Source organism: Gossypium hirsutum, chromosome A01 (genome assembly GCF_007990345.1).
Source record: "Gossypium hirsutum isolate 1008001.06 chromosome A01, Gossypium_hirsutum_v2.1, whole genome shotgun sequence".
Taxonomy (NCBI): Eukaryota; Viridiplantae; Streptophyta; class Magnoliopsida; order Malvales; family Malvaceae; genus Gossypium; species Gossypium hirsutum.
Window position 1 is genome coordinate 8,130,675 of NC_053424.1, and position 24,501 is coordinate 8,155,175.

General features: G+C 35.3%; 1 pseudogene; it reads right to left on the minus strand.

The window, feature by feature from the left end:
* Positions 1 to 3,582: 3,582 nt before the first annotated feature.
* Positions 3,583 to 5,450, minus strand: LOC107917255 (cytochrome P450 CYP736A12-like; annotated as a pseudogene).
* Between the last annotated feature and the right edge of the window lie 19,051 nt (positions 5,451 to 24,501).

The window sequence follows — 24,501 nt, forward strand, 5'->3', positions numbered from 1 at the left end:
TCTTGTACAAGGGTATAATTAATTTTTAGTGAAGAAGAGTCGGAACTATTAGACAGCAGAACAGGGGTAACTTTAAAGAATAAAATGTACTTATTGGCTAAACCAAAAATTATGAAAATTTTATGGTAAGAATATATATGAGTCTAGTTTCAGGGAAAATTATTGTATCTTAATTTGGAGTTATATAGCTCTACATATAAATAATTTAGTGACTATGACACAGATGGACAGCTTGAATATTCATAAAAGTAAATAATAAAGATTATAGATAATGTTACTTACAAGTGTGTTATATACATTAAGGATGTGGAATGGAGAGGAGGAGGAGGAAAATATATATGAATATCCAGCTAGCATGGCTAATTTGCATGTTTTAGGCTTAAGGACTAAATTGAATAAAAGTAAAACTTCAGGGGGTAATTTTGTAAAAATGTCAAAAATGACCAAATTGAAGGGAATGAATTTTTTTATTATCTAAATTAATAAATTGAATGAAATTTTCAATTTAAGATCGGGTGAAAATTGAGAAAATGGTAAATTACCAAAATACCCCTTAATCTTGATATTTCTGCAATTTCGCCAAGTAAGTTCGTGTAACTTGAATTATATTCTTAAATGCTTGAAATGTATGTTTTTTTATATGAATATGATTTGAATGTTCATTATATGGAAATTTATGAAACATTGATATATTTAAAAAAAAGGAAAAAAAATCCCGGTTGAATGGAAGGAAAATTCGATGGATATCTGAAAAGGAATTGACGGTAAAAAGGATCTAGCCCGGACGGGTGATCCTATCCTGATATAGCCCTCCCGAAGAATATGTGGAAAATGGATTTAGCCCGGACGGGTAATCCGAATTAGGGTCTGAATTTAGCCTGGACTGGTAATTCAGATCCAAGCTCATTAGAGTAATTGTTGTTGCAGGGGATTTAGCCTGGATTGGTAATCCCGACAATACTCTATGAGTTTATATTATAGGGGATTTAGCCTGGACTGGTAATCCCACTGTAAGGATGAGGTTCTTGGGAGTGTGCTCTCTGATATGGAATGTGTAAGACCATGGTTGAAAGATACCATGGCAACCTGATATGAAATGTGTAAGACCATGGTTGAAAGATACCGTGGCAACCTGATATGAAATGTGTAAGACCATGGTTGAAAGATACCATGGCAACGTGACATGAAATGTGTAAGACCATGGTTGAAAGATACCATGGCAACGTGATATGAAATGAATAAGACCATGGTTGAAAGATACCATGGCAACCTGACATGAAATGAGTAAGACCATGGTTGAAAGATACCATGGCAACATGACGGGAAAATGAATAATACCATGGTTGAAAGATACCATGGCAACATGACAGAAAACGAGTAAAACCATAGTTGAAAGATACTATGACATCATGTCGAAGATAAATAAGATCGAGGAAGAGAAACGCTAAGATATCTATTGAACAATCGATATTCAGGTAATATGTATCAGATGGAATGGTTATATGAAATGGTTGTGTGAAATGTTTACAGGAATTGGTCATATGGAAATATATGTACAAAATAGTTGTATGAAATAATTAAGAAGATAGATAAATGAAATAAGTATAGGTACATGGAATTTAATTTATGTTAAGTTTAATACGAACTATTACCGAAATAAATATATACAAGATATAAGGAAATGATGGTGCATGAAATATTGATATAACGAAATGAATGATATATGCTTATGAAGAAACAGTAAGAGAATAATATATTTTGTGACATGTACATATATAATTATCTTTGATATGTTGATACAAGGAAATTATGTAAGTTGAGACTATTATTAAACTCAAGTGTGATATGTTGAGAAAATAGGTATATCAATGTTGAATTTATATGAAATATGTGCAAGTATACTAACAATGTTGTTGTTTGACGCTTAGACAAGTGCCAAGCTATTGATTGGATAGTAACATGTTTAATTATAAGGAGCATTGAAATGGTAAGTACTTAGATGAAAATATAATTTAAGATTTTGCGAAATTTTTTATGATCTCGATTTTATTCTAGTTGGTTTCTAATGTATGTTTTGGGCTTCGAGGGCCCAATAGAGAGACGTTATGATTATTTCAAAATATGAATAATAAATGACTCAAAATTATCTGAAAATGTTCAGTAAACTCCGATAATGCCTCGTATCCTATTCCGGCAATGAATACGGGTAGGGGGTGTTACACAGTTAGCCTTTACCGACCCTACGGTTGGCCCATAGTCGGTTAGGATGACCCGCATGACCCAACAGAGAATTTCAGTATATTGGGCCCACATGCCCTTGTGGCTCCACACGCTTAGATTAGTTTCCCTGTGTGGCCCACACGGCTTGGCCCAATAATCCACACGCCAATGTGAAATGCCCCATATGGGCCCACATGCCTAACTTGGTCTAGCCCGTGTGGCCCACACGGCCACACTCGAGCCACCACACGGTGGTGTCTTGCGAACGACAATGTCTTCATCTACCACACAGTCGTGTCCTCACAAACAGCCTACCACATGGGCAACCATACGCCCATGTGGTATCGACAGTTTTGTTTTTCGGCTTTTGCCGAAGTCTCATTTTCTGCGTTTCGAGCACACACCTGGTATCAATTAGATGCGAAAACACACCCGAGCCTTCCAAAACCTAAGAATCGACATACCAACGCTCAGAATCAAACTTAATACACGATTAATTCATAATTACGAAACCAACAACAAACCAATCATTTACTCTAACACCCTGAGCGACTACGATTCCAATTACCTACGAGGAGAGCCCTTTTCTTCCTAATTTGCTGCTGTCAAAACAACAATAAGATTTTAAACGAAGATTTGAAACTACAAATAACGAATTTAAGAACCTCCACTTGAGCAAATCATTCAAAACTCACTTACCGACGTACAAACACCTTAACCCAAAGCTCAGAAGTTAAGAATCGAATTTTGCCCCAAACAAAGAAAAAGAAAGATGGACGAAACAGAAGAAAAAGAATTGTAGAGAGGAAAAGAAGAAAAAAGTCAAATATCTAAAAAGGGATTTTTGGGAAAAAGAGAGTTAAACTCAAATCCCACTACACCACAATCCTAACCACCTACTACTCAGAATTCTACCCCAACAAAAACTCTATCACGAAGCCGAGCAAAAATAATTCCTAAGCTCACGTAAGGATTTGAACACAAGACCTCTAATAGACTAACTCTTTACCACTCGAACCAGTAGACTCATTCTGATATGAAATTACAGACAATTAAAATTAAGCCCGCTGAACAAGGACAAAGCTTAATTCTAAAAATAACAAAATTTACTAAAGATAGAGCTTGAACTTAGGACCTCCTACACACAGAGAACATTTAACCACTGAAACAGATATACATTTGTATCACATTTTCACTAAAGAAGAAATATATTATTCAGGGCGTTACAGAAACACAAAACAGAGCAGCAACACCTTAATTAAGTCCCCTGCATCATTCTCTCAACATAAACCAAAGGATTAAGTCTCTGTTAGAATAAGTTTTATTTGTTTATGCTCATTTACTTATTTTGATAAATCAACATAAACAACAACCCAAATGTTCATTTACAACCTTAACTTTAAGCAATTAAACGATAAGTCGACTTTGCAAGTAAATGATTAGCCCTCGGCAACGTAAGGCCGAACTTCTCGGTCATGTCGAGTTCATTCGGCAACATCCCATCAGGTAACTCCCAGTCAAAGCAATGGGCTAATTGAGCTAAAATAAGACGCATGCTGATAAGAGCTAATTGCATTCCGGGACATCCTCTACGACCGGTTCCGAACGGAATGAGTTCGAAATCATGCCCTCGAAGGTCTATCTTCCTATCCTTGAATCTTTCTGGAAAGAACTCTTCGGCATTTCTCGACCATATCTTGGGATTTCGCCCCATGGACCAAGTGTTCACCAAAAGTCGCGACTTCTTAGGTATGAAATACCCATTAACAGTGACATCTTCGGTCGACTCGTGCGGGATTAATAACGGCGCCACGGGATGCAACCTGAAACTCTCTTTTATGACCATATCCAAATAGGCAAGTTTCGGTAGGTCCGACTCTTCTACCATTCTATTCCTTCCGACAACACTTTCTAGCTCTTTCTGGAGAGAAACCATGACTCGAGGATGCCTTAGAAGTTCTGAAAATGTCCACTCAATGGCCGTGGTTGTAGTGTCGAAGGAAGCTGCCACCATGTCCACCATTATAGCCTTGATGTTTTCTCTACCAACGATGTAGGGTTGATCTTCATCGTTAGGGTTTATGGGTGTATCCAACAACGAAATCATCACTTGAAAGAAATTTCTATAAGGTTTTTGGTCATCCATGTTAATCCCTTGTTGGTATTAATCTATCATTTTGTCAAAAAATTCGTGAAGGCCACTGCTCACCTTCTTAAGCCTTCTTGTATATCCCTGCAGCGTAAAGATAGATATGATAGAATCAGTTTTATATTAATTGTATTGTTCATTACAATTATTCTTTGCGAAAAAACCAACTAGTCATTCAATCAAATATTAGGACTTCCGTGTTCCAGTCTGCATCTAATAAGATTACTGTACACAATTTATTATACTTTAAAATTTGTATTATTATTAGTACGAAAAAATAAATAAATTATGAAAAAGAAAAATAGTACATAAAAAACAGGATATAAGGAAAAAAAATTACCTGAAGATCAAGTGGAGCAAGGAAAGGCACATAATCCGAGAGATTTAAAACCTCAGATAAGTGCATGGCCTCATCAACCAGTGGCTTAAAATCGATTTTATCATCCATGAGCCGCCCGAATAACACTTTCGACATCATTCCTTCAAGAACCTTAGCCACCGCCTGGCTAAGGTTTATTGTTTCACCCGCCGCCGCTACCTTCCTCACTGATTCAACCAATAACCCCACCTCCGCCTTCCTTATCGGGGCAAAACATTCAACTTTGGAAGCACTGAGGAAATGCAAAATACTCCATTTCCGTACAATTCGCCAGTAAGAACCGTACTGGGTAAAAGCCATAGCCTTGCCACCATATGCAAAGTATTTCGCGGATTGGACTTTAGGCCTGGAAGCAAAAACGACGTCATGGACCTTGAGGAACAGTTCAGCGGCTTCGGGTGATGATACCACGATGGTTGGTACTTTGCCTAGCATTATCGACATGATGGGTCCATATTTTTTGGCGAGATAGTGAAGACTTTGGTGTGGGAGGTTCCCTAGCATGTGGATGTTACCTACGATGGGAAGAGGGGTAGGACCGGGTGGAAGTTTCCGGCCATTTTTGTTGCGGTTTGGTGAGCTGAAGAAATAGATAAAGGAACAGGGAGTTCCAAGGAGGATGAAGAGTAAGGTTAATGTCGAAGAAGACATTTGGGAGGGAAGCCAATCACAGTAGCTGATAGCCATTGGGTAGTGATTGATTGAGTACTTATAGACGGAAGCAACCGATGATAGCTGCAAGTCGGGAGAATTCGCCAAATATCTCGATTTTAACAAAAACTAGGGAGTAGGATTTTTTTTTAAATGTAAGGAAATAAGTTGATTTTGGCTCATTCATAGGTAAAAGCTTTGCGGGCTTATTTTGCCAGTTGAATTACTTACCATGGTAAGAAAATATTATTATAATTTTTATTTTAATTAATATTATTTTTAAGTTGTTAATGTTATTAAATTTTTTATTTTTTTATGTTTATATAATCAAGATGAAGATTAAATTAATAAAATTTATATACGCGCAATTTAAGTGTAAGAACAACATGTGGTATTGAACAATACATGAAAGAGGTGAGATTCTTACACGTGTCTCATATGCACAACGAGGCTAAATTGGAGTTTGCACTTATCAGTGCTTTGCTGGAGAGATGGAGAACCAAAACACATATATTCCATCTTTCGTGCAGTGAGTGTAAGATTACATATGAGGATGTATTATTACAACTCGATCTGCCAATTGATGAGGCAGATGTTCACATTGGGGATTGGAGGCCAATTTGCCACCAACTATTAGGCAAGGTGTTAGACAAGTTTAGTGGTAATCAGATATATATGAAATAGTTAGAAGATAATTTCTCACATCACAAAACTCTTCTAGTGCAGTTGAAAGACAATAATTAACTTGAGCATTTATATTGAGGTTGATTGGGGGTCTTCTAATTTCATATAAATCTCAAATTTTGGTACATTTAAAGGGACTCCTATAACTAATCGACCTAAAAGAAACTGAGTAACTCAGTTGGGGATCAATTGTCTTGGCTACATTGTATTGAGAGATGTGTCGGATAACAAAAGTACAAAAATTAAAATTGATGGTTGTATATCCCTTCAATCATGGGTATGGTATCAATTACCATTTTTACGTCTCAAGTAAACTCCCATTATCAATTATCACTCGTAATAGGGTAAGATCATTTAATAATGTAGTTATCATATTATTTTTTTCATTATTATATTTTTGGAATAACATATTATTTGAACAAATGAAAAAATAATGCAAGTCATGTGGGTATACCGAATAAGCTTGAAGATATTTGGTTATTGTTAGATCAATGGTTAAAAGTTGAGATTAGTTTTTAAATTTTTTTAATTACATAATAATTATGTAAGGATTTAAATTTTAATATAATTTGAAAGGATATCATACTCTGATCTAGCACGTCAAAGTGTCATTAATAGTTTTTGCATTGCCTATTTTTAATAAATATATTTGAAGTTAAGTTTTTTTATATACTCCATTTGATCTTTTTTAGATTTTAAAAAAATAATACATACTTTTCATATTTTTTTAGAACTAGGACCAAATTAATAGAATATATAAACATTGATGGTTTAATTTGTTATTATATCAATCAAAATTATGTATAATTGATGGAAAATATTATTCTTCATGATTAATTATTCTTAGTTGCTCACTTTTGAAATGAACAATGATTAAATTGCTTTGTTGTTTTTAGTAGGACCAATTTGCTTAATATAAAAATTGAGAGAAACTAAAAAGGGGATTTTACCGAAATCTGCTCCTCTATATGCAAAGGCTTTACTTCTTTTAGCTACAATTGTATTTATTAATTCATAGATTTGTTGGGATAGCTACAATGGCCATTACTTGCAGAGACCACTGGACCAATCACAAATACCGACACCTAAAATCATATAGTTATTTTGGATAAATCCAACGTGATGTAAATTATATATATTTCTAAAAAATTATAAATGATAATATCATATAATAAAATAATATATGAATTTTAATTGTATTTGGTAACATGTATTTCTTTTCAACATACCATAATTGTGGGCAGAAAATTGTGGATATAGATATAAGCTGACAAAAACTTACAAGTGGTTGAACATGACATGATTGCGTGATGTGAGGGTGACAACTAATCAGTGGCAGGTGCAATTAATCTTAATACGGATGGAGTTGTATAGTAACTTATTTATAGGTGTTGAAATTTTTTTGAAATTGACTTTTTATTTTTAAAAAATGAAAATGGAGTTGCCACTTATCACTTTTGGGAGGCGTAATCAGGTCACCTCATAATTTTGATTATTTTAATAAGAAGTTTGATTTATTAAAATAATGTTTTTTGGTCTATAAAAATCTAGAAAATGGGTTCAGTGGTCGGTTACGTACGAGGAAGGATTAGCACTCTCATTATGTCTAAAATTGAAACCTAATTGATTACTTGATGTATTTAGTGTCGAAAATTAAAAATTTAAAGATATTTTAAAATACGATCCTTTATTAAAACATTACTAAATTAATTTTCACAAAAAGAGGCTTATTTCAGGTTAATCGAAAAGAAATGATCATGTCCCGTAAGTTAGGATACAATGCCTTAAATCCTCAAGAACAAAAATGAATGCCATTTAATCATCATTTCCCGTTTTTATTTTATTTTAAAGTAAATGTTCGACTATCTCAGTTTTAGAAAGAAGTCACATTCTGTAAGTTAAGAACATGAATTTTCTAATTCCAAAATAATGAACATTACTATAATTTAAAATTTCTTTTTTATGCCACGTGCAAAGACAAATGCAATATTTAATATAATGTGTATTTAACTTATTCGGGCATGATATACAAATGGATAAGCGTTAAAACCCCATGTATGGTATGAAGATAGCGAAGGAATATAAGATGGCCATATAAGTAAAACATTTATGCTAGAATGACAAATAACAAATAAATAGATAAACACCATAGTGATAATAATGTAAATATGACAATAATAAGAATATTAATTCACGACATTAATAACAAAATAAGTGAAATAACTTAAAATAAAAATAAAAAAATAAATAAATTAAAAACAGAAGGAAAGTATAGATAATATTAAATTTAAATGTTTAAAAAGCAGAATAATAATAAATAAATAAATGGACAAAACAAATAATATTGAATTTAAGTATTTAAAAAAGGTAAAAGAAAAAGAAACAAGTAATATTAAATTTAATTATTTAAAAGTAAAAGAATAAATAAATAAATAGATAGATAAGACAAAAAATATAAAATTTAAGTATAAAAAAATAAATGAATAAATAACTAAATAAATAGATAAGACAACTATGAATAATATCAAATTTAAATATTAAAAAAGGTAAAATAATAATAAATAAATAAATAAAATTCTTCATGAAAAATTGAAATCGGATAAACCAAGGACCGAATCAGAATGAAAATGAAGTTAAAAGTAAAAATTACGATAAAATAAGTAAATAAAGATTAAAATGAAAAGTGCGAAAGGAAATAGGGACTAAATGGAAAAATATCCCAAACCCTATTAAACACACCTCTGCTTTGACAAATTAGGGGACTAAATTGCACTAAAAATAAAATAAAATAAAAGGGAAAAATTAAAAGAAGTAATAAACAACAGTAGGACGAGATTGAGAAATAGTGAAAAAGCGGAAGGACTCAAGCGAAAATTAGACCATTTCATGAAAACATGTGGACCCTGCTGTATGGACGGGTCGGATCGTTGGGCTCTGCTTCGAAACGACATCGTTTTGGGGGCATCTGAAGCCAGGCCAAAACGACGCCGTATTGATGGCCTATTTAAGTTTAAAAAAATAAAAAAATCATTTAAAATAGTTTTCAAAAAAAAAACTTTCTTCTCTTTTTTTTTTTCTCTGAATGCCTCCTTAGGCCTGCCATGGCTCCGGCGAGTCACAGCCATGCCGGCCACCAGTCGCCAGCGACGGCTTCGCTGTCTCCAGTGGCCAAAAAACTTAAAACGCACCTTTTAACCTCATTTTCACTAGGAGCCCCATTTTAGGGTTAAAAGCATCGAGATCTCGACAAAAAGGGGCCAAAAATGAGAAACCCTTCAGTTTCCTCTTCTCTCCGACGACCGAAGCAGGTGAAAATATTTTTTTTGTTTTGTTTTATATATATATAATGATTTGAAAGAAAAAACAAAAAAAAACAATAAAGAAAATCAATCACCTTTGAAATCCTGTATTCTATTGTTTAAAATTTTTGATTGCTATTTTTTTCGTTCTCTGTTTTTTTTTTCAAAAAAATGAACTCACTTTTACAATCGATTTTTAGGATTTTATAGCCGAATTTATATATTGTTTTTTTTCTATTGTTTCACCACTGTTTCCTTTCACTGTTTCTTGCATGTGGTTTCTGTCATTTCTCTTTCTTTTTTGCAGATGGCGTGGAGGCCAACGGAGAGGAAAGCAAAGGTGCTTTTTGCCGTTTTGATACAAGGCGATAAACGTGAGTCTAGCCTCGAGATGAGAAGCGTGCGGCGTGATCGAGGAGAAGCAGCAAGGGGGCTAGGGTTTCTTTTGTTTTACTGAAAAATATTTAGGTTATGGGCTGGTAACTTTTGGGTTAGGGTTTGGTTGTATTTTGGGCTTTATTTTTTTTGAGCCATCACTGTAAATGGACTATTTTTTTTATTTTATTATCTTTTATTTTTATTATTTGGTTTATTTTTATCCTGGCCGAATAAATTTGGCCCATTATAGCTTCCTCTCTTTGCTTATTTACGTGTAACAAGAATGAAGCAAAGACTTTAAGAATGACCAATTTTGTCTGGTCTTGCCAACTCTCGACTTTTTTTGTGCTTCTCTTTTTCAAGTAGGCTCATTCTAACCCACTGCAACTTCAAAGGTATAAGGTTTGTCCCTTCAATCTGTTTCACTGCAACTTCAGGGAGATAATATTAGTAGCTTCAATCTGCTTTACCGCAACTTCAAGGAGATAAGATTTGTAACATGTAACTTTAGTCTATTCCACTGGAACTTCAGAGAGATAAGACTTGCTATGGTAGATTTAATCTGACCAACTGTAACTTCAGAGCTATAGGACTTGCCGCTTCAGTCTGCTCCACGCAACTTCAGGGAGATAAGATTTGTAGCTTGTAGCTTTAGTCTATTCCATTGCAACTTCAGGGAGATAAGACTTGTTATAGTAGATTTAATCCGACCCACTGCAACTTCAAAGGTATAAGACTTGTTGCTTCAACCTGTTTCACTGCAACTTCAAGGAGATAAGATTTGTAGCTTGTAACTTTAGTCTATTCCACTGCAACTTCAGAGAGATAGGATTTGTATCTTCAATCCACTCCACTGCAACTTTAGGGAGATGAGATTTATAGCTTCAACCCGTTCCACTGCAAGTTCAGAGAGATAAGGTTTATAGCTTTAATCTGCTCTACTGTTGTAACACCCCTTACCTATACCCGAGACTAGTTACGAGGCGTTATCAGGCTTGTACTCAAACATTTTCAGGAAATATGGGTTATAAAATTTCGTTCCAATTTGAACCCAATCGAATAACATCTTAGTGTCCCTATTATGGGCCTCGTACATTAAAAATGGTCCAGGATTAAACCAAGGAAAAAATTTAAGTAAATTTCTAGGTTAATGTCTCACACGCCCGTGTGGAGACAATACACACGCCCGTGTGCTTTGGGACATGCCCGTGTCCCCTACCTGTGTGGAATTAATTGAATTTATTTCCTATTTCGAACCTACAGGGGTTTTCACACGGCCAAGCACACGTCTGTGTGGTCGTCCGTGTCCAAAAACTTGGACATTCTGTTTATGACGTCAGCATGTATTTAGGGACACAGGGTCAATACACACGCCCGTTTGCCAGGCCGTGCCCTCCACATGGTTGAGACACACGGCCGTGTCTCTACCCGTGTGTTTACTACCATGCATTCTGACTTAATATTTTTGGGTGCAGGGGACACACGACCATTTCACACGCCCATGGGGCGGTCCGTGTGTCACACACGGCCTAGACACATGCCCGTGTGTCTACCCGTGTGGACCTTGTTTGACTATTTTCCAAGCCTTTGGTCACCCTCTAATATGCATATTCACTTATAGTTTTCAATAACACTTGACATGGTCTAATTATACTCTTCAATGACCTTAATACACTTCATTGCATGTAAACCTCATCTTATCGGTTTTCATACATGCTAGGTTATCCCCTTTATAATAAGGATTTCTATGACTTGCAACTCAATTGAGCTTCACTCGTTATCATAACTCATTGCCAAATTGTGGCCTAGCCATCCCATGCGATTTGGTCATAATATATATATGACTAATTGTGACACACCATATTTAATCATCACAAAAACATTTGGACATAAATATGCACAAATTTGCAGGTCATAACCTACATCAAAATGAACCAATTCCCATGGCCATATACAAGCGAACACATATACTTTTATAAGTCTTCATATTGGCTAATCAAATGACATATATAACAAAATATCAAAAGCCCTATACATGCCATTGAACAAAATAAGAGTATCTGTATACCAAAGCTAGACAAGATGATAGTGTGTTGACTCTCCAACTGTCTCCCAATCTTTGCGAATCCACAAGCTCTGTAAGACAGGGAAAAGAGAGGGGTAAGCATTTACATGCTTAGTAAGCCCGAATAACTGGAAAGTACACTTACCGATTAATTAGCATGGATCCATATTAGGAAATAAAACCAACAAACATGAAATAGTTTCCCTATCACATGCACTCAAACCGACAAGCTAGTTCCATAATGATATACCATGTAATTTGTCTTAGATGAGCTCATCATCCAACATTTTCATTTCCATATTTCATGTTAATCCCATTGAGTTTCTCAAAAGTCTCGATGGATTATCCATTTACCGTCAAGTCATAAAAGCGATCATCTCAAGTACGCACTCCCGCGAACCTCACATCTTTCGGCGGGATTACCAGTCCAGGCTAAATCCCCCTCAATATAAACTCATAGGGTGATGTCGGGATTACCAGTCCAGCAAAAAATCCCTTGTAGCGACAAGCACCCATAATGAGCTCGGATCTAAATTACCAGTCCAGGCTAAATTCAGACCCTAGTCGGATTACCCGTCCGGGCTAAATCCACAATACACACATATTCTTCGGGAGGCTCGATCACTCAAGAGACACCCGTTCGGGCTAGATCCTTTCTATATTTGAGATCAACTGATTACCCGTCTGGGCTAAATCCTTTTCTGCAACACATGCAGGATCTCAAGTCATGTAAGCCATGGTTTATCCATCGAATTTTCCTTTTTACTTCAACCGGGACATTTATCATCATGTTATTATTAACATATTTTATGGAGTTTCATGCCATCACTATAACCAATTATCATACATTCATAAAACATGCATTTAGACTTATTAATAGTTTACTTAAAGTTATTCGAACTTACCTGGTACTCGTTTTGGTTTTGCGTCTCGGTTATTCTGAAACTTTTCTTTTTCCTCGATCGACCTCAGGAATTTGTTCCTCGGGGTCTATAACAATAAAAATGAATCATTAATACCTCACATTATTTTTTTCGAGTCTAAATTTCACACCCGGACAAAATGACTATTTTGCCCCTAACATTTCACATTATTTACGATTTAGTCCCTAGGCTCGTATGATGAAATGCATGAAATTTATACATTACCCAAGCTTAGCCGAATGTTCTTTCCCCGTATGGCAGCCCACATTTTTGCATTATTTCACATTTCTACCACATATTTTACACCTTTTGCAAAAAGGTTTTTTAAGGGTTTTTCATGAAAATCACCTAGAAAAATATGTTTAACACATATCCAACTTTCATATTCCTCCATAAAACATCAAAGAATAAACATGTCACACATGGTTCACTTTACAAAAATGAACCCTAACTCAAAATATGGGTAGAAATGGAGAGAGTAAGCTACCGGGATTTTAAAAATACGAAGAACATTAAAAACGGGGCTAGGGAGCACTTGCTATTGAGCTTGAAAAATGAAGAACCTCTAGCTATGGTGGCTCTCAAATTTCGACAGCTAGGTGGAGAAGATGAGCTGATTTTTGTCTTCATTTTCCCATTTTATTTCATTAATTTGCCAAATGACCAAAATGTCATTAAGCCATTTTTTTGAAATTTTATCCATACATGCCCATTTTTGTCCAAAAACTTAGAAATTGGGAAAATTTCTCTTTAAGAACTTCTAATTAATAATCTAAAGCAATTTCATACAAATTGCTTCTAGAATCCAAGTTTTGCAATTTATTCAATTTGGTCATTATTTTCCAATTGGACACCTTACTCATAGAATTTCTTCATGAAAATTTAACATATGCATATTTCATATTCTAGACCTCATAATAATCATAAAAAAATATTTCAACGTCAGATTTGTGGTCCTAAAACCACTGTTCCGACTAGGCCCTATTTTAGGATGTTACAACTGCAACTTCAAAGAGATAAGATTTGCTAACTTCAATCTACTCCATTGCAACTTTAGGTAGATAAGACTTGTGACTTCAACCTGCTCTATTGTAACTTCAAGGAGATAAGGATTATAGCTTTAATTTGCTCTACTACAACTTAAGAGAGATAAGATTTGTGACTTGTAACTTTAATCTGTTTCACTGTAACTTCAGGGAAATAAGATTCGTCACAATGACTTTAATCCATCCCACTGTAACTTTAAAGGTATATGATTTTTGGTTTCATTGATTTGTTACACCGATCTCTAGGGAACATGACCTGTAGAATCCATTTCATAGGCCTGTATTTGTGTTGAGTGATTAGGATGTTATGATCAGAATAAATCAAATGCTCCTAACTAGATGTGTATGAATGATCTTTTCATGAATGTCGAATGTCATTTTTTTAGAATGATCACTTTTTAATGTTTAGGCTGACATTGCTTGTTGTTCATCAAAGGTTCTACCACTGACAGATTACTTTGCCTTCTTGTTCAGTTAGTATCTTTGATAGAAAACCTGAAAAAATAATCACAATTTAAACTATTCTTTCCCAAAAATTTCCAACTCTTAGATTTGGTTAGTTCTGACTATTGGTCCTATTTCAAGTCCTTGTACTATTTAGGAAACCTTTTAGAGCAATATGCAGAAATCCTTTCACTTGAATATTATTTGTCCATTAATCGTAATTTCAATGAAAAATACTTGCAAAAGATTGTAACAATGGACAAGATTGAAATTTATTGGGAGCAAAGCTCGAAATGAATAAATTAATCAAAATAGCAAACGTTGCTAAAATACGAAATGAGTAAGATGAAATTAGGTGTCTCAAATATCGCAGCATGAGCTTCTTTGCACAAACTTCTTGAGGACTATTTTGATCCCGATATGTTTTTAGGAGATCTAGAGTACTTTTTTGATGCCCCAAGATGTAACGTTCCTCCTCCTTGTTAATTCTGAGGGAACAAGACTACCACATGCCCTATCCTTTGGTCAAAATTTGAGCCGCCCTTTCTGGGTTTTCAACTCAAAACTCCTTTAGTCTTAAAATGCCCTTTGCAGGTTTTCGCCTTGGTCTCTCCTCTTTTTTTATAGGTGAAGTACTTCTTGACTGAATCTGAATTCACAGGATTATGCAGATTTTTACAATCCATCTCGGTTAAAATCAGTGGTCCTCTGGAAAAAGGCATTCTTTACCATATAAGGTCTTTCCCAATTTAGCATTCATTTCCTTTTGAAATCTTTTTGTATGGGCATGATCTTTTTCAATACTAAATCCCTCTCATGGAATTCTCTGAGACGAACCTTTTTGTTGTAAGCTCGCATCATTCGCTTTTGGTACATCTGACCATGACGGATGGCTTTCAACATTTTCTCTTCAATCAAGTTTAGATGATCATATTGGGATTGGATCTATTCTGCTTCATCCAACTTTAATTTTGCTAAAACTCGAAGAGAAGGAATCTCGACTTCAATGGGTAAAACCTCCTCCATTCCATAAACCAAAGAGAAAGGCGTTACCCTGGTAGAGGTCCTAACATACGTTTGATAAGCATATAGAGCAAATGGTAACTTCTCATACAATCTTTATAAGTCTCAGTTATTTTCCCCACAATCTTCTTGATATTCTTATTGGTTGCCTCCACTGCACCATTCATTTTTGGGCGATATGGTGATGAGTTACGGTGTTAGATTTTGAACTGACTGTTGACTTCTGATACCGTGTTGTTGTTCAAATTTGGCGCATTGTTAGATATAATTCTTTCTTGCATTCCATATCGACAAATGATCTATTTTTTCAAGAATTTTTTGATTACCAACTTTGTGACATTGGCGTAAGAAGTGACTTCTACCCACTTGGTGAAGTAATCGATGACTACGAAAATGAATCAATGCCCATTGGAAGCTTTTGACGATATCGGCCCAATTACATCCATGTCCCACATAGATAAAGGCCATGGAGAAGTCATGATGTAACACCCCTTACCCGAGACCGTTTCCGGAGTCGAGCACGAGGCATTACTTAGCTTATCTTACCAATTCGGAGCATAAAAACTAGGTTTGAAAATTTATTTCATTATTCGCAGCAAATCTGTCCAATCGCGCAGCAGTTACTAAATTAATTATAACTTGAGCTACAGAACTCGAAATTTAATTCCGTAAATTTTCCCTAAAACTAGACTCATATATCTACTCACCATAAAATTTTTAGAATTTTTGGTTCAGAAAATTAGTACAATTTATTAGTTAAAGTCTCCCCTGTTTCACCACCTGACTGCCCTGACCTCTAGTCACTAAAAATAAGTTTTCTCACTGTAGGATTTTCATATGAAGTTCTTACTTGTTTCTACAGAAAATAGACTCATTAATAAATCTAAGCATGTAAATTTCAACTCATAACCATTTTTGTACAATTTGTAATTATTTTCTAAACTCAGAACAGGGGACTCCAAAAACAGTTCTGACCCTATCTTACTAAAATTCACATATCTTAAAATATAAATTTCCTGTTTCTACACCATTATTTTTCCATGAAAATAGACTCAACAAGCTTTAATTCCATATATCTTTCACCCTCTAATTCATTTTATACTATCTTGGGTGATTTTTCAAATTCACGTCACTGTGCTGCCTGAATTCTGTTTCTTTGCAAAATTTTATCCTTTCATGATTTCCATGCATAATTTATCACCTAATCTTTCATAACAACAAACACCTTCATCCTTAATCATTTTAATAACCATACATCATCAAATACTTACACATCACTCATTAGCAAAATCATCATTACAAACATACAAAATAACTAAATCCCTATACATGCCATAACTCAAACGTGTTTCGATATAAAATACCGAGCAGTTGTAGTTGATAGTGTGGACGATCTCCGACTTCTTTAGGATCCTTGAAGTAGCTTTGCAATACTATAAGAGAAAGAGAAATAAAAGAAGTAAGCATAAAGCTTAGTAAGTTTACTAGCAAATAAATAACAATATTTAACTTAAATAATTAAACTCAATGTCTATATCTCTAGTTTACTCTTTAGTTAATCTCATACTAGTTCTCTTACTTGTTTACTTAGAATACTTGTGTGCATAACTTACTCAATCCTTGCTGCATCGTTGAACATCAATTGATAGTATAATAAGTTCTTAAGTCTTACAACTTACCTGAGCTTGCCATTTATGCTTTAAACTGAACTTTCATGAACATGATTCGTTTACAAGCCCGTTGAGCTACATTGGAATAATAAGGATACTCGGGTCTCTTCTGATAATAACATGCCAAAGCCATGTCCCAGACATGGTCTTACATGGGATGTTCTCGTGATGGTGCCCATGCCATGTCCCAGACATGGTCTTATAGGGGACCTCTCATCTCGGTGCCAACGCCATGTCCCAGACATGGTCTTACATGGGACCTCTCGTCTCGGTGCCCATGCCATGTCCCAGACATGGTCTTACAGGGGACCTCTCATGATCTTAAGGATGCCAATGCCATGTCCCAGACATGGTCTTACATGGGATCTCTTTACCCAAATGTCACGACATTCGTATCCAGTACCATCTTTATGTATCAACGGGACTTTTAAATTTTAATTCTCTATCATTTCATGCTTGGATCATCATCAAATAAATTCATAAAATAAATTCATAGTTGCTGGAAAATAACAGCATTGATAATAAATATTGAAATATTTCATTTATTTACCGTAAACTTACCTCGGTACCAATTATAGCCAAATTCACCAACTTAGTCTTCAACTTTATTCTTCCCTTTGTCTAACCTCGAGTTTCGTACTTCTTGATCTAAAATAGTAAATTTAACTTATTTAATAATCACATTCATCAAAACAGCCCTCGACTCTAACTTTTTCAAAATTACAATTTTGCCCCTAAACTTTTACATAATTACATTTTTCCCCAAGGCTCGGAAATTAAATTTCATCTCTTATTCTTATGTTTTATAACATTCTAAACATTTTTCCCTTCTATGGCAACATCAAATTCCCACTCTAACATGTACTTATGAACATTAGGTATTTTTACCGATTATGTCGTTTTACTCGTTTTCACTTAAAACCGCTTAGCAAAAGTTGTTTAACATAATTTCTAGCTTCATATTCTATCATAAAACATCAAAATAAACACTTTTCACCTATGGGTATTTTTCCAAATATAAACCCTAGGTTAAATTATTGCTAGAATAAGCTAAATTAAGCTATCGGGATCTCAAAAACGTAAAGAACATTACAAACGGGGCTTGGGATCACTTACTATGGAGCTTGGAAGCTTGAAAACCCTAACTATGGCTTCCCCCCTTGTTGATTTCGTTCATATGAAGAAGATTATGATTTTTGCCATCTTTTTTCCTTTTAATTCATTTTAATTACTAGATTACCAAATTGCCCCTAACTTAAAAATTTTCTATTTCACTTATCTCATGTCCATTTTTGTCTACCAAGTTACCAATGGTATAATTACCATATAAGGACCTCCAATTTAAATTTTCATAACAATTGGACACCTCTAACATGTAGAACTCAACTTTTGCACTTTTTACAATTTAGTCCTTTTGACTAAATTGAGTGCCCAAACGTCGAAATTTTCGAACGAAATTTTCAAAAAATCATTTTGTGAAATTGTAGACCATAAAAATATAAGAAAAATAAAATTTTTCTCATCAGATTTGTGGTTCCGAAACCACTGTTCTGATAACCTCAAATTTGGGCCATTACACATGACATGAAGAGGTAAATGAGGCACATGAATTTAGTCTCCATAAATTTGGTATTTGTGACATCTCTTGGTGTAATTAATACAATCCTCTTTCATGGTGGACCATTAATACCCGAATCTCATGATTTGCTTGGCTATTATGAAATCATTAGCATGTGTTCCGCAGACACCCTCATGGACTTCTTCCAAGATTTTCTTAGCCTCAACAGTGTTTACACATCTTAGCAGCACCTGATCATTTCTTCTCTTGTATAGGATATCCCCATCTAAGATATAGTCACTAGCCAGTCTTCTTAGTGTCCTTTTGTCATTCTCAGTTGCTTGGTCAAGATATTCACGATTCTTTACATACCGCAGTATATTTTGGTACCAAGAGTGATCATCATTTTCTTCTTCTTCTTCGATGTTGTAACAATGAGCCAGAATCTCATAAATACTAATCTAGATAGGTTTTACATCCTCTTATTTGCTCACTTTGACCATAGGAGCTAAGGTAGCTAGGGCATCAGCCATTTGATTTTCATTTCGTGGGAGATAGTAGAAGGTGATATCATCAAACTGTTCAATCAGCTCCAGAACCAGCCTTCGATAATTGATCAATTTGAGGTCTCTCATCTCTCATTCACCTTTGAGTTGATAGATCACTAATGGAGAATCTCCATATGCCTTTAGCACTTTAATCTTACGTTCTATGGCTGCACGGATACCAATGATGGATGCTTTGTATTCTACCATATTGTTTGTGCAATTAAAATCAAATTTACTAGTGAATGGATAATGATCTCTTTTTGGGGATACTAGGATTGCCCCAATTTCATTACCCATGGTGTTTGAGGCTCCATCGAAGTTTAGCTTCCAAGGATGACCTTCTTGAGAGTCTTCTTCAATGGTTACAACATACTTTAGATCTTCATTTGGGAAATCAAAGTTCAAAAGCTCGTAATCTTTTAGAACTTTACTGGTCAGAAAATCTGCTATAGCGCTCCCTTTTATAGCCTTCTGATTCACATAGACTATACTGAATTCTTAAAGCAAAATTTGCCATCGGACCATTCTTCCATTCAAAACAGTCAACTCCATCATGTACTTCAGATGGTCCATCTTTGAGATGAGCCAAGTTGTATGGTACAATATGTACTGTCTCAATCTTCGGGTTGTCCAAATCAAGGCGCAACACAACTCTTGGATTGGTGAATGTCTTGTCTCACATTTAGTGAATTTTTTACTGAGATAGCATACCGCTCTTTCTTTTCTTCCTGACTCATCATGCTGGCCAAGCACGCATCCCATAAAATTTCTAAATAAAGTATCAGCGACTTATTTGGGCTAGGTGGCACCAGTATTGGGGCATTGGATAAATAATGTTTAACCTTGTCGAAAGTCTTCTGGCACTCCTTATCTCAAACGCCTGGATTGTGTTTCTGAAGGAGCTAGAATATGGGGTTGCATTTCTCAATTAGTTGTGAAATGAACCGGGCGATGGAATTTAGTCTTCCTAGGAAACCTCGAATTTCTTTTTTAGTACGCGGCAGAGGCAACTCTTGTATAGCCTTAACTTTATCTGGGTCGATTTCGATCCCCTTTTCACTGACTACAAATCCTAACAATTTTCTCGACCTGGCCCCGGAGGTACATTTTACTAAATTAAGCTTTAACTGAATTTTTCTCAACCTCAAGAACAATTTCCTTAGGACTTGTATATGCTCCTTTTCTGTTCAGGACATTGCAATTATATCGTCGATATAAACCTCGATTTCTTTGTACATCATATCATGAAACAAGTTACCATGACTCTTTGATATATCGATCGTGTATTTTTCAATCCGAATGACATCACTTGATAGCAAAATGTTCCCCACATGGTTACGAATGTGGTCTTCTCCATGTCTTCAGGATGCATCTTTATCTTGTTGTATCCCGAGAAACCATCTATGAAGGAAAATAGTGAGTAACATATCATGTTGTCCACTAAAATGTCAATATGAAGCAATGAGAAATTGTCTTTCAGGCTGATTTTGTTCAAATCCATATAGTCTACGCACATTCGTACTTTCCCATCTTTTTTAGGGACAGGGATGATATTAGCTACCCATTCTGAGTGTTTAACAACTTGTAAGAAACCAGCATCGAATTGCTTCTTGACCTCCTCTTTTTTTTTTAGCAAAACATGGGGCCTCGTCCTTCGGAGTTTCAGTTGAACTGGCTTACACTCTTCCTTTATGGGGAGCCGGTGTACCACGATATCAGTACTTAACCCTGGTATGTCTTGATATAACCATGCAAAGACATCCTTAAATTCTTGGAGTAACTCAATGAGGTCTCGCTTTGTCTCTACGGTAATGCAAGCCCTAATCTTCACCTATTTTTCCTCTCCTAAGTTCTCAATTTCGACTGACTTTTTTTAAGGTAGAATTTGTTTCTCATCTTGTTCTACTATCCTTAACAAATTAGGAGATAGGTGGCAATCTCGATCATCTTAAAGGTCCTAAGGTTTCTCTAAACACATATCTTGCTCAAAAGGAGATCTTAAGTCAATAGCAGCGTCGCTCATATCATTGATATCTGGAAACCTATTATAGGAACGGAGGAAGACCCAAAGATCAAATGAATCTAAGAATAACTATCTATGTGGTATGAGTATGAATGAAATGGAAAGAACAAAAGAATGCTTGCCAAAACAAGACATGAATATGCATTTTATTGAAATAAAAATAGCGAACTTGTGCCTTTTTCGCAAAAGGATTCCTATTGCTCCCATGCTTAGAGCAACAGGTGTGTTCTTTTGCTTTTCTTGGATGGTAGTCTATTACACAATCATAATCTTTCAGAAGCTCAATCCACCGTCTTTATCTAAAATTCAACTTCTTTTACGACAAAAGATATTTTAGGCTCTTATGATCAGTATAAATGTAACATTTCTCACCATACAAGTAATGCCTTCAAATCTTCAATGCAAAGATTACTGCAGCTAACTCCAAATCAGGTGTCAGGTAGTTGCACTCATGTGGCTTCAACTGACGAGATGCATAAGCTATTACTTTTCTATCTTGCATCAATACACAACCCAAACCGCTCATAGAAACATCACTGTATGCAACAAAGTCGTTTCCTGACTCTGGAAAGGTTAAAATAGGTGCCTCAGTAAACATTTACTTCAATGTCTCAAAACTCTTCTGGCACTGATCATCCTAGATAAAAGGAACATTCTTTTATAAAAGCTTAGTCATCGGCAATGTTATTTTCAAAAATCTATTAACAAATCTTCGGTAGTATCCAGCTAGTGCCAGAAAACTACGTACGTCGGATACGTTCTTTGGTGCCTCCCATTGAACAATCACCTCAATCTTCTTTAGATCAACTCTGATTCCATCAGCAGACACAACTTGTCCCAAAAACACCACCTCCGATAACCAAAATTCACATTTACTCAGCTTCCCGTACAACTGTTTTCTCGTAGAATCTGTAAAACTATTCTGAGATGTTGATCATGTTCTGACTCTATCTTCGAATAAACCAATATATCATCAATGAAGACCACCACAAATTAATCTAAATATGGCTGGAATGTAACACCCCTAACCCGTAACCGTCGCCGTAATAGGTTAAGAGGTATTACTGGACTTGTAACTCAGTTCAGAACAATCATTTATCTAATAACTTCTATTCTCAGTTAATATCATTCATTCACATTCAGTATGTACTTAAATCAAGCATACAAAGCTTTAATCATGCATTCGAGACTAAATCGTAACATATTAAAAATTTAAGAAACTTAGAAAAATTTTCACTTTTCAAGTGTTACATGCCCGTATGAACAAGCCGTGTGAGGCACACCGGTGTCTAAAACCGTGTGAAAACAGGGCATACATATTAACTTGTGCCACATGGCCAAGGGCATGTCCATGTGCCATGGCCGTAGAAAACCTAGAGAGGTTATTGACTTGGGTCACACGGCCGGCCACATGCTCATGTGCCAGCCCGTGTGCCACACATAGCTAGTAGACATGCCCGTGTGTCTAAGCCGTGCCAAACCTATAAGGTATACTGACTTAATTTCGAAGGGTACCCTAGGGAACACACGACAGTGCAACATGACCGTGTGTCACACACGGCTGAGACACATGCCCGTGTGGACAAAAATAGGCCATTTGTAAAGCCATTTTGCCACCCTAAAATACAAGCATTCATAAGCATATATAACCACATTTTGCAACACATTAGGTAGCCAAAATAACGATTTCAATACACATAATTTTCCATATCAAAAACTAACAATTACATGCCCAAGTACCTAATTAACATCATGCATAATCCATTCATTTAACAACTACATATCAAAACTCTACTTGTATAATTTCTTTCCATTATTACCTTGCTAAAACATACCATATTTTAACACTTATACACAACCAAATATAATACCAAAATAAGCCAAATCACATGGCTTAGCTTAAACATGGCTTAGCTTAAACACAAAAATATGCCAAAGTCATGATATCAATTAACATAAATATCATCTACTAATCTAGCCTATACATGCCGTATTTACATATATCCACAAGATCAAAAGTACCAACTGGAATTTGGATAGTGTGATGTGCAACTCCAACTTGTCCGAAACGAGCGAGCTAACGAACCTCTATAAAAAACATAGAAAAGAAACAGAGTAAGCTTTATAGCTTAGTAAGCCCGTATAATTTAGAATTAAACTTACCATTTATACATAATCAAAGAGGAATCATGAATTTAGTTTAGGCGTTCGCGCGAACTACTATAAAATGGTGATGAATTGCGATTGGTCCAAACCTTCGACCAGCGACTTATTGCGACCCGCCCAGAATGCTCATCCATACTAAGACCTTATTCACACAGCGAAGAAAGGCCGAGTGGAAGGGGGCAGTCAGCTGGCTCGAGCGGCAGGAACTTTTGCTAAAATAATGAAGGAAGCAGCACTCCTCACACTTTCTCTTAAGCTTGTGCGGCTACCCTACCTACCTTCGGGTGTTGAAAAACTCATAGATTCCCGATGTCGAGCTACTATTGGTATAGTTTACAATCCCAACCACGGTGCACGTAAGCTTAGAAAAGCTGGACAAAGCCGGTGATTAGGCAGACGCCCCATTATTCGTGGTGTTGCAATCAATCCAGTGGAAAAAATGCAACTAATTCAATTAACCAACACCTAATCAAAAGTATTCATCACATGTTAGTCATTGTAAAAATATATGAAACCATCATTATTACAATGCTTATCATCATTCCAAATTCATATATCATATATAACATTAATAAGATTTATAAACCGTAACTCGTTCGTATATCAATATTTAGGCTCGTTGAACCTGTTAGAACTTCAAAGGATAATCGAGTGAACAATGTCAATAATATGTCAATTCATCATCATATATGCTCTTTCGAGCCATATTCGGTAAGCACCTCCTGAGCTGATGAATAGTAAGCTCTATTGAGCTGAAACGATAAACTCTTTCGAGCTGAACAGTAAGCTCATACGAGTTGAAACGGTAAGCTCTCACGAGCTGATATATCGGTAAGCTCATGTGAGCTGTTGTGAGTCCACAACAAATGCAGGAGCTTGACCAAAACGGTAATCCCAATAACATGTCACTCATATCCAATGAATCCATAGAGTTCAAACGAGGCTCATTGACAAATACATTATATCAATAAGGCATTATACTTCAAATATTTTCATTTTACACATTCATTTCAATAATCAAAAGCATATAAAAGTTCGATTCTAATTATACGAACTTACCTCGAGTTACTCGAATGAAAATTATCATCTATTCGCCAACTTTTCTTTTTCCTTGATCTAGTTCCGGTATTTGCTTATCTTGATCTATATGATATCAAATTAACTCATTCAAACTTTCATTCAATTCAATTTAGTTTAAAACATTCATTTTGGCTAAATTATAATTTTACCCTTAAACTTTTAACTACTTTGCAATTTAGTCCTTAACACATAAAA